The following is a 12847-nucleotide window of genomic DNA, read 5'->3' as shown; positions in this document are numbered from 1 at the left end:
CTCTCTCTCTCTCTCTCTCTCTCTCTCTCTCTCTCTCGCTGCATGCTGGAAACGTTTGGGTGTGTGTGAGGGTGCTCACGGGGAGAGGATGATTGTTTTTGGGTCTTTAACTGTTATTTCATTTTCTTACTCTCCTTTTCCCGTTTAATTGGAAACTGGAAAGTTTTAAAATACAAAGTAAAAGTCTGGAAAAGTTTAATTAGTAGATTGCAGGGTAGTTTACGGAGGAGCTGAGATGGCGTCCCTCCCAGAAGGGGGAACACCGCCGCTCTTGCTCCGTCATGGCGTCAGGTGTGTGCCTGAACCCGGAGTATCCGTGGAGGAAATACTGTTGGCGGTTGGAGAGCAGATTGGATATGATAAAATCTCTTCAGCTTCTAGAATGAATAAGGCAGTGGTGGTTTTTGTGAAGGAGGAAAACCTGGTTAATCATTTTATAAGCAGCAGAATTTGGGTAAGTGCCGTTTATCGTACTATTTCGCCGCTGTTTACTCTAACTACCAAAGTGACTGTATCAAATGTGCTGCCGTTTGTTCCAAATGCTGAGATTGAACGTGAACTCTCAGGTTTTGGAAAATTTGTGAGTGTTTTAAAAACGATTTCACTTGGATGTAAGAACAAAGCCCTACAGCACGTGATGTCTTTCAGAAGACAGGTACTGATATTTCTGAACAAACCTAAATTGGATGTGTCATTCTGAGTTTTGCATGAAGGAAAGACATATATGATTTATGCAAGTTCGTAATATGAAGTGTTTTAAGTGTGGGGACATCGCTCATAAGCGGCTTGCATGTCCACATAGGGCTGGCACAAGTGGAGGTTGTGTTAGACTGAACTCTAGTGCTGAGTCTGAGGTTAACAATGAGCCGAATACAGAGCAGATGCGTTCACATGCGGTAGATGAGAGGGAGGTGAATGGGGCTGAATCAGGTAATACTGTGAAGGAAAATAGTGTTGGGTTTGAGTCCACCTTAGTTGAGTCTGAGTCAAGTCAAAGTCTTTAAACAATCGAGTCCGAGTTGAGTCCAAGACCATAACAGGCCGAGTCCAAGTCCGAATGAATCTGTTCATGAATCTGAATTAAAATTGTAACCGTAAACTCAACATCAATATTTTAAACTTCACAACTAAGAAAAAAGTTTGTCAATATAAATGTAACAAATACACCTCTGTTGCATTTTAAGATTAGTATCCTGCTGAACAAACTTAAAAGTGGATTTAGAATAGAAGCATATGCTTTAGGTGTATGAAGACAAAACTGTCCTTCAACACAGTTCATATTGCGTTCTGTTGACATTTAAATTATTTGTTGCTTTTTCCCCTCCACTCAAACAGAGACTAAAGAAAGTGAAAGCTGCGTTAGTCATTACAACCAAGGTTATTATATTCCAAATTTTAATGTAGTTTTTATTTCTACCTCTTTTTTAATTTGTCAATTTAATTTAATTTAGTTTTATTTAAAATGATCCCTATCTAAAGAAATAAGAGTCTATACTGAGATTTCTTTCTGAATATTTTTTTTTCTCTATCTGCCAACTGATTTGGGAAAATACATTACATACAAATGAGTCAACACAGTAGTAATTAGCACTCTCTGAGAAGTTATGTCTCATGATTTGAATGCAAATGCTACATCCAAAAACACTGGAAAAGGCCAATGATAATATTAGAGCCATGTCGTCACGGACATGATTTTCTAGTTAATTTGCGGGAAACCACACAATGCAGGGCAGTTCTACGTTCTGCTCGTGTACCTAAATCCCTGATGCATCTGTGTGTGTCTCGCAGCTGCTGCCGCAGAAGATAAAAAAATAATAATAATAATAATTGATATTTGCTTGAGCGGCTGCCACGTTGGTCTGCAATCTTTAAATACCAACCAAAGAAAATTTCATTGAGCTCTTCTTTAACCGCAAAAACATGGAGAATGTAAATTTTGAGTCATAAATTTAACAGAATTGTCCTTCAAAAGTGTCAGAGATGTAGGTTAAAAAAAGACGTGCATAAGTTACCCAATGGTTTACAAAAAATAAAAAATAAAATAAAATTTAAACTAAAAAACATACATAAACTCTGTTATCGAATAATACATTTATTTTATAGTCTATAATTAAATTATAAATAAAACATTTCACTGCCCCAAATATCCTAATATCTTATTGTGCATAACAATTGTGTTGTGAATGGTGGGCAAATGCTGTAAAAGAATGTATTTTAAGCAGCTCGTCAATACTTTGAAAATAGTTAATCAATAATAAAATAGGTTCTGTTTATCTGTTTAGAGTTGCTGTCTGCTTTAGCAATAAAGTTTTTTCCCCCTACTATTTAAAAAGTTACACAGTTAATTCAAGCTGTTATGAACCAGTGCAAGCTGACAACACTGCGTGGACCACAAGAGACTTCAGAAGACTACATGTGTAGATACATTATGCCTAAAAAGACTTAATATCCAATATTAATACTATTTTTATTTCGATATGCTGTTTTTAATAAACTGTGAGAGACATGATGTGGGTGACTTGACTCAATGAAGTTCTTGATTTTAAGTTTTTAACCACGATGAAACCGCAATGCGAGCACTGTCTTGGCTGCACAAACGCCACATGCAATTTTACCTTTTCGTGTGAAAGGGCCTTGTTTAGTTTCTATTACATTGGGTACATACCCGTCTTTATGTTTTCATCGTGCCAACCACCTCGGTAGTCGATGTTATACAGTAGTCTCTGTAGTAACATTCAAGCGTTTTGGTTGACTGATGAGTGTGCCTGTGCATGTGCGTGTTTACTTAAACACAATAAAAAAAAGAAGTGTTCATTAATTTCTGTTTTGTAATTTTTGTTTTTTTCATTGCATCACAAATGTCATGGACTCGGCTGAACTAAAAAAAAAACCAGAGTCCCAAAGGCTGGAGTCCGAGTCAAGTCTGAATAAAAATGCATCTGAGTCTGTGACAAGTCCAAGTCCATTAAAATTGGACTCATGACTCGGACTCAAGTCTGAGTACAAGCTCGAGTACCCCAACTCTAAAGGAAAATAATAATATGATGGTAGAAGCAGTGAAATCTGCTGACAAAGTTGCAACAGAAATAAGTAAAGGTGGTGAGAACACAGATCAAACAAATGTAAACAATAATGGTGCAGCTCAAGTGGTAGAGCAGGTTGGCCACTAATCGCAGGGTTGGTGGTTTGATTCCTGGCCCACATGACTCCACATGCCAAAGCGTCCTTGGGCAAGACACTGAACCCCAAGTTGCTCCCAATGTCAGGCTAGTGCCTTGCATGGCAGCTCTGCTGTCATTGGTGTGTGAGTGTGTGTGAATGGGTGAATGTGTCACAGTGTAAAGTGCTTTGAAAAATGCTAAGGTTAAAAAAGCACTATATAAGTGCAGACCATTTATCATGGTGAAGAGTTTAATGTGGAATTGGCACAATCAAGTTGTTCTGAGCTGTGTAAATATGAGGAAAGGATGGATGATGATATATTTCTGAAATTGGATCACAGGTTATGGAGGATTTATACACATGTGGAAAAGTGTTAATTTGTTAAAGTTGTTACAGTGCACAGCAAGTTATGGGGCTTTGACGAAACAAAAAAAGATTTTGGTTAAAGAAAATGTTAACGAAATTACGTAAGAATGAAATTGTCATTTTCTCATAAAAACTAAAAAGGTTAAATTGCACAGGGTGTTTAACACATTGTGGTATATATTTTTTTGTTTTTGTTTCTGTCTTTATGCTTTCTTCAATTTCATCTCTTAATGGAGCCTTTGAGAATAAGCTCCTTAAATATAAATGGGGGAAGAAACAGAAACAAGTTGGAAGTTGCTTCAGAGTTCTTGAGTATAAACCATGTTAATGTTGTTTTCCTTCAGGAAACTCATACAGATAATGATAATGAAAGTGAATGGGGTATTGGTGGAAAGGAAAATGTGCTTTTAGTCATGGAACAAATAATAATGCAGGAGTAGCTATTTCATTTGAAAAAAGTTTACATATAAATGTTTTATCTGTTGAAGAGATTGTTAAAGGAAGGATTTTATTAACAAAAATAGAGTTGGCAGGAAATGTGTTTGTTTTAATTAATATATATGCTCCAAATATTAGGTCAGAAAGAGTGGAAGTTTTTAGGAAGCTGGAAAAAGCTCTTCAATGGCTTGATGAAAATGTGTGTATAGTATTAGGAGGAGATTGGAATTGTACCACCAATTTTGTTATTGATAGGAATGGTGAGGAATCTCATGCTCAGTCTGGTGTAGCACTTAAAAATATAATGCAAAAATTTTAATTAGTGGATGTTTGGAGGAGGATGAATAATTGAGTGAGGCAGAATACTTGGCTAAAAGTATTAGAAAATGAAGTAAATGGGGCTTGATTACACCGATTTTATTTAGGTAAGACATGGGAAAACAGAGTGATTGATGCTTTAATTATACCCACTGTGTTTTCTGAGCATCATATGGTGGTCAAGTATTATTGGCATTTTAATAGAAAAATGTTACAAGATGTTATTTTCTGTGATAGTTTTAATTTGTTTTGGGAAAACTGTAAAATAAATAACTATTTGAGAATCTCAATGAATGGTGGGATGTTGGAAAAGCACAGATCAAATTTTTCTGTCAAAATTATACCTCTCATGTCACAGCAAAGGTGAAAGTAATTGAACAAAGCTTGCAAAAAGACATTGAGTGTTTGGAAAGAGACATTGTAAATAATAAGACTGAACACAATGATCTGTTGAATAATAAAAAAGGAGAGCTTGGAGCTTTTTTACATTAAGGGCTAGGATTTGTACAGTTAAAGACATGGATGCCCCAACTTCTTTCTTTTTTTTATTTAGAAAGAAAGACTTTTCAGCAAAAGCAGATGCATCACCTTTGCCTTCCAACTGGAAATGTAACCACTGATCCAGTCGAAATGCGGGAGCTGGCAGTGGATTTTTATTCCAAATTATATAGTGCTAAGAAGTGTGATTCTGAGAGTGCTAAGGACTTGCTGCATGATTTACCAAAATTGGGGTCTGTGCAGCAAAAAGCCCTGGACAAAGAAATAAAATTCCAAGATTTAACAGATGCCATAAAGCAGTTGTCGACTGGATGCTCTCCAGAAATAGATGGACTAACATCAGAGTTCTATCAGCATTTTGGGGAAATATTGGGGAAGGACTTCCATGAAGTTTTATCAGAATGTTTTAAGAGTAAATCACTTCCTTTTACAGTCGTTTTTGACATGCTGTTCTCTCCCTGTTACCAAAAAAAGGTGATTTGGGACTTTTAAAGAATTGGAGACCTGTTTCTTTACTTTGTGTGGACTATAAGATATTCTCGAAATGCTTAGCAAAGAGATATCTTTTTCAAATATACCTTCAGATTCAAATTCAGACATCAAATAACTTTTTATTGTCTTAAAGAGTTTTGGAATTGGGGACCAATTTATTTCTTATATTAGATTGCTGTACTATCATGCATCTGTTATGATTAAGGTTGGTGGGGGATTAAGTGTTCCAGTACCCATATTAAGAGGTATTAGACAGGGTTGTCCTATTTCTGGACAATTATATAGTCTTGTTGTTGTTTTGTTTTTTATTCTAAGTGAAGGGAAATATTTTTATGAAGTATATCTATCAGCTTATGCTGATGATATACAATAGCTGATTTTCATTTCTGGGCAGAAGGGCATTACAACTCTTAATGATATCATAAAGAAATATGAGAGAGCTTCCACAACCAAAGTGAATTGGGTGAAAAATGAGGGATTTCTTACTGGGTGGTGGGAAAGCACTGGACCTCCAAAACTTCCAGGAGGGTTGAATGGGAAAAGGAGGCCATAAAAGTGCTAGGTGTTTTCTTTTTTTTTTTTTTTTTTTTTTTTTTTTTTTTTGAGAAATGAACAGTTTCACAAAAGAAACATTGGGAGGGAATGCTGGAGAAGGTTTTAGCCCGATTGTCTAAATGGAAATGGCTATTACCACAACTGTCCTAAAGAAGCAGAGTTTTGGTCATGAATAAATTCTACATTGTGGTATAAGGCCATTGTAAAGGGGTTAAAAGGGAAAGGAGGAGGTGAGAACTGGCTTGACAATATAAATAAAGTTTAATGATAAACTTAAACAAAAACACACAAACATAAACACATACAGGGGCAGCTGCCTGTAGTTCTCTCTCTCTCCCGAACTGCCATCTCCGGTCGCCTTTATCCCTCGCTCACCTCATCAGGCTGATTGGGGTCCGAGCATGCATCATTCCGGCCCGGCCCCGCCCTCCACCACGCTACAGCCATTGTCATAGAACCACCCAGTGAATTGACAGGTAATATACAAAAGCTATTTGTGGAATTCTTCTGGTGTAGGGAGCATTGGACTCGGGCTGCAGGGTGTATTCTAAAAAAAGAGTATATTTTCACTTCTAAAAGAGCGGCACACACAGAACGTCTTTTTAAAGATGCCTTTCCGCTTGTGTGTTATTCCTGGTTACGGTCGTTATCTCTCAGCTTCTGACAGCCACGGTGTCTGGGTTCTGCCCACGTGGAGACTTCGTTCATGGATGGGTCTTGTCCTCATTCCGAGAACATGACCATGGCAACGTTTCTTACGAAGGCAAGCCACGACCGCAAGAAAGCCACCCCAGCGGCTCCCCGCCTCGGTCCTTCTACCTACGGGTATGAGGCCGTGTCGGTTAGCACTGGGGGTGATTTGGGGACTCCAATGGGACCACCTCCACCGGGTAACCCCCCACGGACCTCCCATTCCTCAGCATGCTCGCTTGCCCCAGTCGGACTCTCGGATGAGACCGCCGGCTCTTCTCAGGGCAAGTTCGACCTATTATTCGGGGCCCGGGAAGATGATGAGCTATCAAGCGCAGCATTGGAGAGCGGGCTCGTCCACTCTGACGCGGAGGCTTCAGCTGGGCTTTCCCCTTCAGGTGTGGTCGACCAGTCTCAGGCCGACGCGGAGATGACGGACATGCTTTCCCGGGCAGCCACGAGCGTCGGGCTAGAGTGGAACCCTCCACACTCCCCTGAACCCTCGCAGCTCGATGATTGGTTCCTGGGCCCAAAGCGCCGCTCGCGGCCACGCCCTGCCCCAGTTCCTTTCTTGCCAGAAGTGCATGATGAGCTGACAAGATCGTGGGGGGCACCTTTTACTACCTGGTCCTGATCTTTCAGCTCCCCCGCTCTCACTACCCTCGATGGTGGGGCGGCCAATGGGGTATTCAGTGATCCCCCAGGTGGATAAGGCGCTCGCGGTGCACTTGTGCCCGCAGAGCGCCACCACCTGGCGCAGGCGCCCGAAGCTCCCGCCCAGGGCCTGTAGGTTTACGTCGTCTCTGACAGCTAAGGCCTATGGTGCCGCTGGACAAGCCACCTCCACCCTGCACGCCATGGCTCTCCTACATGTACACCAAGCCAAGGTGCTAAAAGAGCTGCACGAGGGTAGTTCTGACCCGTGATTGATGCAGGAACTACGCTCGGAGACCGACCTCGCTCTCCGGGCGATGAAGGTCACGGTGCGGTCTCTCGGGCAGGTGATGTCCACCCTGGTGGTCCAGGAACGCCACCTTTGGCTCAACCTGGTCAACATGAGAGAGGCTGACAAGGCACGGTTCCTTGACACCCCCATCTCCCAGGTTGGCCTGTTCGGCGACACCGTCAAGGACTTTGCCCAGTAGTTCTTGGCGGTGAAGCAGCAGATGGAGGCCATTCAACACATCCTGCCCCGGCGCGGCTCAAGACCCTGCACCCCGTCTGCTCTTCGCCAAGGGCGTCCTCCTGCAGCAACAGCACTGGCTCCGCCGCAACCCACCCCCGCGGCCCGGCCCTGGCGTGGAGCCCACCGCAGGAAGCAGATGCCACCCGTCTCATGGCCGGCTGCCAAGAACCCTTGGAAGGCTTCGAAGTGCCCCGGAGACGGGTTACCCAAGGACGAGGAGACCCGCTTCTACGGAGCTGGTAAACAGACCACTCCATCCCCTGATGGAGGGCCGGGAGGAGAATCTTTTGTTTCATCTTTCATGCATGCCCAAGAGGCTGCGGTACCCAAAACTTCAACAAAAGAGTGGTTTCCTTGTTCTCTGGGTCACATATCAGGTGCGCACGGCCGTCGTCATGACCACCGTCCACCGTCCCATTTTGGCAGGTTTGGCGCTCCAGCGGCAGACCCCCCGCCCCTGCGCGCCCAGATGTGGCACAAACATGCCCACACCGGGTTGGTTCCGATGGACTGCAGGGACGATGTTCCTCCTCCCCCCTCCTCGACCAATCTTATGGTGGGCGTCAGGAGCCAGGTAAGTGCTTCGATGTCTCTGGACTCAGCATGGCCACGGGGTTCGAGCCCCCTCAACGTGGCGCCTCAGGCTCCGCCCCGCCGCGAGGCCCCACCTGCCGGTACGTCCAACATGATTATCCTCTTGGTCCCCCTCGCCCGGAGTTTGGACGCTTGACAACACGGCGACGGTAGCGTATATCAACCGTCAAGGCGGTCTATGCTCCCATTGCATGTCACAACTCGCCCGCCGTCTCCTCCTCTGGAGTCAGCAGCGCCTCAAGTCACTACGAGCCACTCACATCCTGGGCGACCTCAACACCACAGCGGACGCACTGTTATGACAGGTTATGCTCAGGGGAGAGTGGAGACTCCACCCCCAGGTTGTCCAGCTGATTTGGAGTCGATTCGGTCGAGCACAGGTAGACCTGTTTGCTTCCCAGGAATCCTCCCACTGCCCGCTTTGGTACGCCCTGTCCGATGCAACCCTTGGTATAGACATGCTGGCACACAGCTGGCCCCCCGGACTATGCAAATATTTCTGTTGCAAGGTCAGGGAGGACAAGGAGCAGATTGTCCAAGTAGCACCCTACTGGCCCACCCAGACGTGGTTCTCGGACCTCACGCTCCTCGCGACAGCCCCCCCCGGCGAATTCCCCTGAGGAAGGACCTTCTTTCTCAGGTATGGGGCACCATCTGGCACCCGTGACCAGACCTCTGGAATCTCCATGTCTGGCCCTTGGATGGGATGCGGAACACCTAATTGGCCTACCACCCGTGGTGGTAGATACGATCACTCAGGCTAGGGCTCCCTCTACGAGGCGCCTATATGCCTTGAAGTGGCGTCTGTTCACTAAGTGGTGTTCTTCCCGACGCGAAGACCCCCAGAGATGCGCAGTCGGATCGGTGCTTTCCTTCCTGCAGGAGGCTGGAGGGGCGGCTGTCCCCCTCCACCTTGAAGGTGTATGTAGCTGCCATTTCAGCACATCACGAGGCAGTGGATGGTAAGTATTTGGGGAAGCACAACTTGTTCATCAGGTTCCTGAGAGGCGCTAGGAAGTTGAATCCCTCCATGGCCTTGTGGGACCTCTATGTAGTCCTTCAGGGTCTACAGGGTGTTCCCTTTGAGCCTCTGGAGTCAGCTGAGCTTAAGGCACTCTCTTTGAAGACTGCCTTCCTGAATGCGCTCTCTTCGATCAAGAGGGTGGAGTTCGGTCCGGGTTACTCTCATGTGATCCTGAGACCCCGACCAGGCTATGTGCCCAAGGTTCCCACAACCCCGTTTAGGGATCAGGTGGTGAACCTGCAAGCACTGCCCCAGGAGGAGGCAGACCCAGCCTTGGCGTTGCTGTGTCCAGTGCGTGCTTTACGCATCTATTTGGATCGCACATAGAGCTTTAGAAGCTCCGAGCAGCTCTTTGTCTGCTTTGGTGGACAGCGGAAAGGAAGCACTGTCTCCAAGCAGAGGATCGCCCACTGGGTCGCTGACGCCATCGTGATGGCATATCATGCCAGGACGTGCTGCCCCCCATGGGGCTACGAGCCCACTCTATTAGGAGTGTAGCGGCCTCCTGGGCCCTGACCAGTGGTGCCTCTTTGGCAGACATCTGCAGAGCAGCGGGCTGGGCAACACCCAACACCTTTGCGAGGTTCTATAATCTCCGGGTTGAGCCGGTTTTGTCCCCTGTGTGGTCAGGTCCGAACAGATAAGTTCAGGGACAGCTGGCCGGGTGTACCGCTTGTGCATAGTGCCTTTCCCCTCCCATGAGGTGAAGACGTGCGCTTTTGACTCCCAGTCATGTTCACAAGTTGTGATACCTGGATGACTTTCCTCCTTAGCTCTGTGGCAGACGAGTTTACGGAGAAACTCGCTGCCGGCCCAGTATGTGTGCTAATTAGGCCCTGTACTGAGGTAGGTGCTCCACATGTGGTGGTTCCCCGTAGGTGACCCCATGTGATATCTTCCTCTAAATCGTTTCCCTGTCGGTAAACTGCGTCTTCCTTGGGCAGAGGCCCCTCTGCCCCCGGTCACCATATTTGTAGAAACTCCTCCCCTCACAGGTAGGACCTACCATGGGACTTCTCCACATGACATACTTCCGACAAGACTCTGTAAGACCATGTGATGTATTTCCACTCAAAATACCCCCCCCCCCCTTTTTTTTTCTCTGGGCGGGGTGCGGTCTCCGCAGTGTCTTCCCCTTGGGAGTGACACCCCCCTGACGTAGACATTTACGGCCAGTCGGTTAACAAATTCCACTCTTTTTGGGGAGACAAAAGAGGAAAAGAGCCCACAACTGGGCTAGCCTGTCCCTATTTGTTGGGCAGTCGACTTGTTCCCAAAGGACCATTCGACGCTTATAAGAGTGTTGGGGGAGGTTACGTGACGGCCTGCTGCGCTGGCTACGAGGCACACAGCGGTCTGCCTGTCTCGCACCCCCAGTCCACGTAACACAGTTCAGCTAATTGTGGCATTTTGTATAGGGACCCCTAGTGTCACTACATCGACACAACGTCGAGTGAGTGACAGATAGGGAATGTCCTGGTAACTTTCGTAACCTCCGTTCCCTGATGGAGGGAATGAGACGTTGTGTCCCTCTTGCCACAACACTGAACTACCCACTGAAATGGCCGGGACCTTGTCTCGGCTCCTCAGCACAAAACCTGAATGAGTGGTTGCATACCAGCTCCTTTTATACCCGTATGTCCAGGGGAGTGGCATGCAAATTCCACTCGCCAATTTGGGGCTCCCAAGAGTGACCCCTAGTGTCATTACATCGACACAAAGTTTCGTTCCCTCCATCAGGGAACGGAGGTTACGAAAGTAACCAGGACGTTAATATTGTAAATTGTCTTGTAATTTGTGCCTTACATTTTAAGTTAAATTAAAAATTTGTTCAAACTCTCTCTCTCTCTCTCTCTCTCTCTCTCTCTCTCTCAGAGATAACAGTAACTGTTCAGCTGTCTCTTTACCTATCTCCCTTGCAAAGTATTTGACAGAGCACATCTATTACCTGTTTTTCAGTCCTTACTCAAAGCCTCTAACATCAACCACAGCACACTCCATAAATAATAACTGCCAATACAAGCTTGGTGATGTGATGCAATTGATGTGTGACACTCTGTATGCATGTTTTCTTGCTTACAGAGAGGGTCTGTATTTTATTGTCTGGATTATGAGAGGGAAGAGGGGACACACTTTGTGCAGCACAGACTAACCTTCTCGGTGTCACACTGACTAAATTAAGAGTTTGTATTGTCTTTTAAATGTCACAGACTTGGACTGGGCTTTATCGTCTTTTGAAAGTAATTGGATTGAAGCCACAGAAATAAAATTAGCAATAAAATTATACTGATGATCAAACACAGAAATCCAATGTCACAGACATTAATTAATAAACTCAGAACAAAAACATTCATCTCTTTCATTGTAACTATTTCATCTAATGGCAGCAGGATGTGTTCTGAATAAAATTGTATGATGAAAATGAAAATTACGTGACTGTGGTGATAGTCTCTCAAACAGATGAGGTTTTTAAGGCCCTATAGAGTTTTAAATCAACAAAAACGTTTCCCCTAATCCCCACCCTAAACATTAAACCTAAACCTAACTGATAGTGTCATAAAAAGCAAATGTGAGATGAGAAACATATGAGGTTCTGAAGGTTTATTCTCTATCGAGTTTTAAATCAATCTTTGAATCGCTAGTATAACAATCTATCAATTGAGCTACCACAAATTTAATCACACTCGAAATGAGCTTGTAAATATAGTTGGTTATGTAATGCAAACATTCAAATGTATTGCCTTACAAGTCATGCACTATAATAAATGATGTCATAATTTTTATATATCACAAGACACCATTGTGTGAGGAACAGTACAAAAAGTTATGGTGTGTCACAAACCGCACACTTCTGTACTATTCTATGCCATTTTGTAGTGTAAGTAGTGCGAGTAGTATGTTAACACTTTAATGCAGCAAAAAAAAAGTGTAGTTACCTTTTAACAAGTGTAGTTACCCAGATGATGCACTTTTTCAACCATCAAAACGGAGTGTGGAACATTGGACACTTCATGCACTCAGCGCACACGGCTTGCCATACATAGTTGAAGGGGCGGAGTTACCTGGCTCTGCTGGTCTGACAAAACAGTTGTAAATAATGAAGAATGTAGCAGCTAGCAAAACTTCAGTGGATACAGCACCTTGCAAATGTGAGCTGAACACGTTACCATCACCCCAAGCTGTTTGAATATGTACGTTGTTAATGATATAAATGTTGAACTGAGGTTGGCTAATGAGCTAAATCTAGCAGTAACACATCACGTGTGCTTGAAACATCACATCCGTCAGCTGTTAAATGGCAAACACTTCTGTGTAGTAAAAAAACGTCAAGTGTTCTTTTGGGATGATACTACACTTTAAAAATTCATACAATAAGTACAATAGTACATATTATATTTTGTAAGGTCATAATGTACAGTGTGTCGTTTGGGACACAGCTTTAGTGTTTATTAACTGGTAAGCTGCCGTTGTACTCGTGATTTGTGTGAAAGTAAATAAAAGTCATTGTTGTTGTAGACTGATCT

The sequence above is a fragment of the Myxocyprinus asiaticus genome, chromosome 12 (assembly GCF_019703515.2).
Source record: "Myxocyprinus asiaticus isolate MX2 ecotype Aquarium Trade chromosome 12, UBuf_Myxa_2, whole genome shotgun sequence".
Lineage (NCBI taxonomy): Eukaryota > Metazoa > Chordata > Actinopteri > Cypriniformes > Catostomidae > Myxocyprinus > Myxocyprinus asiaticus.
This window is presented reverse-complemented; position numbering follows the sequence as displayed.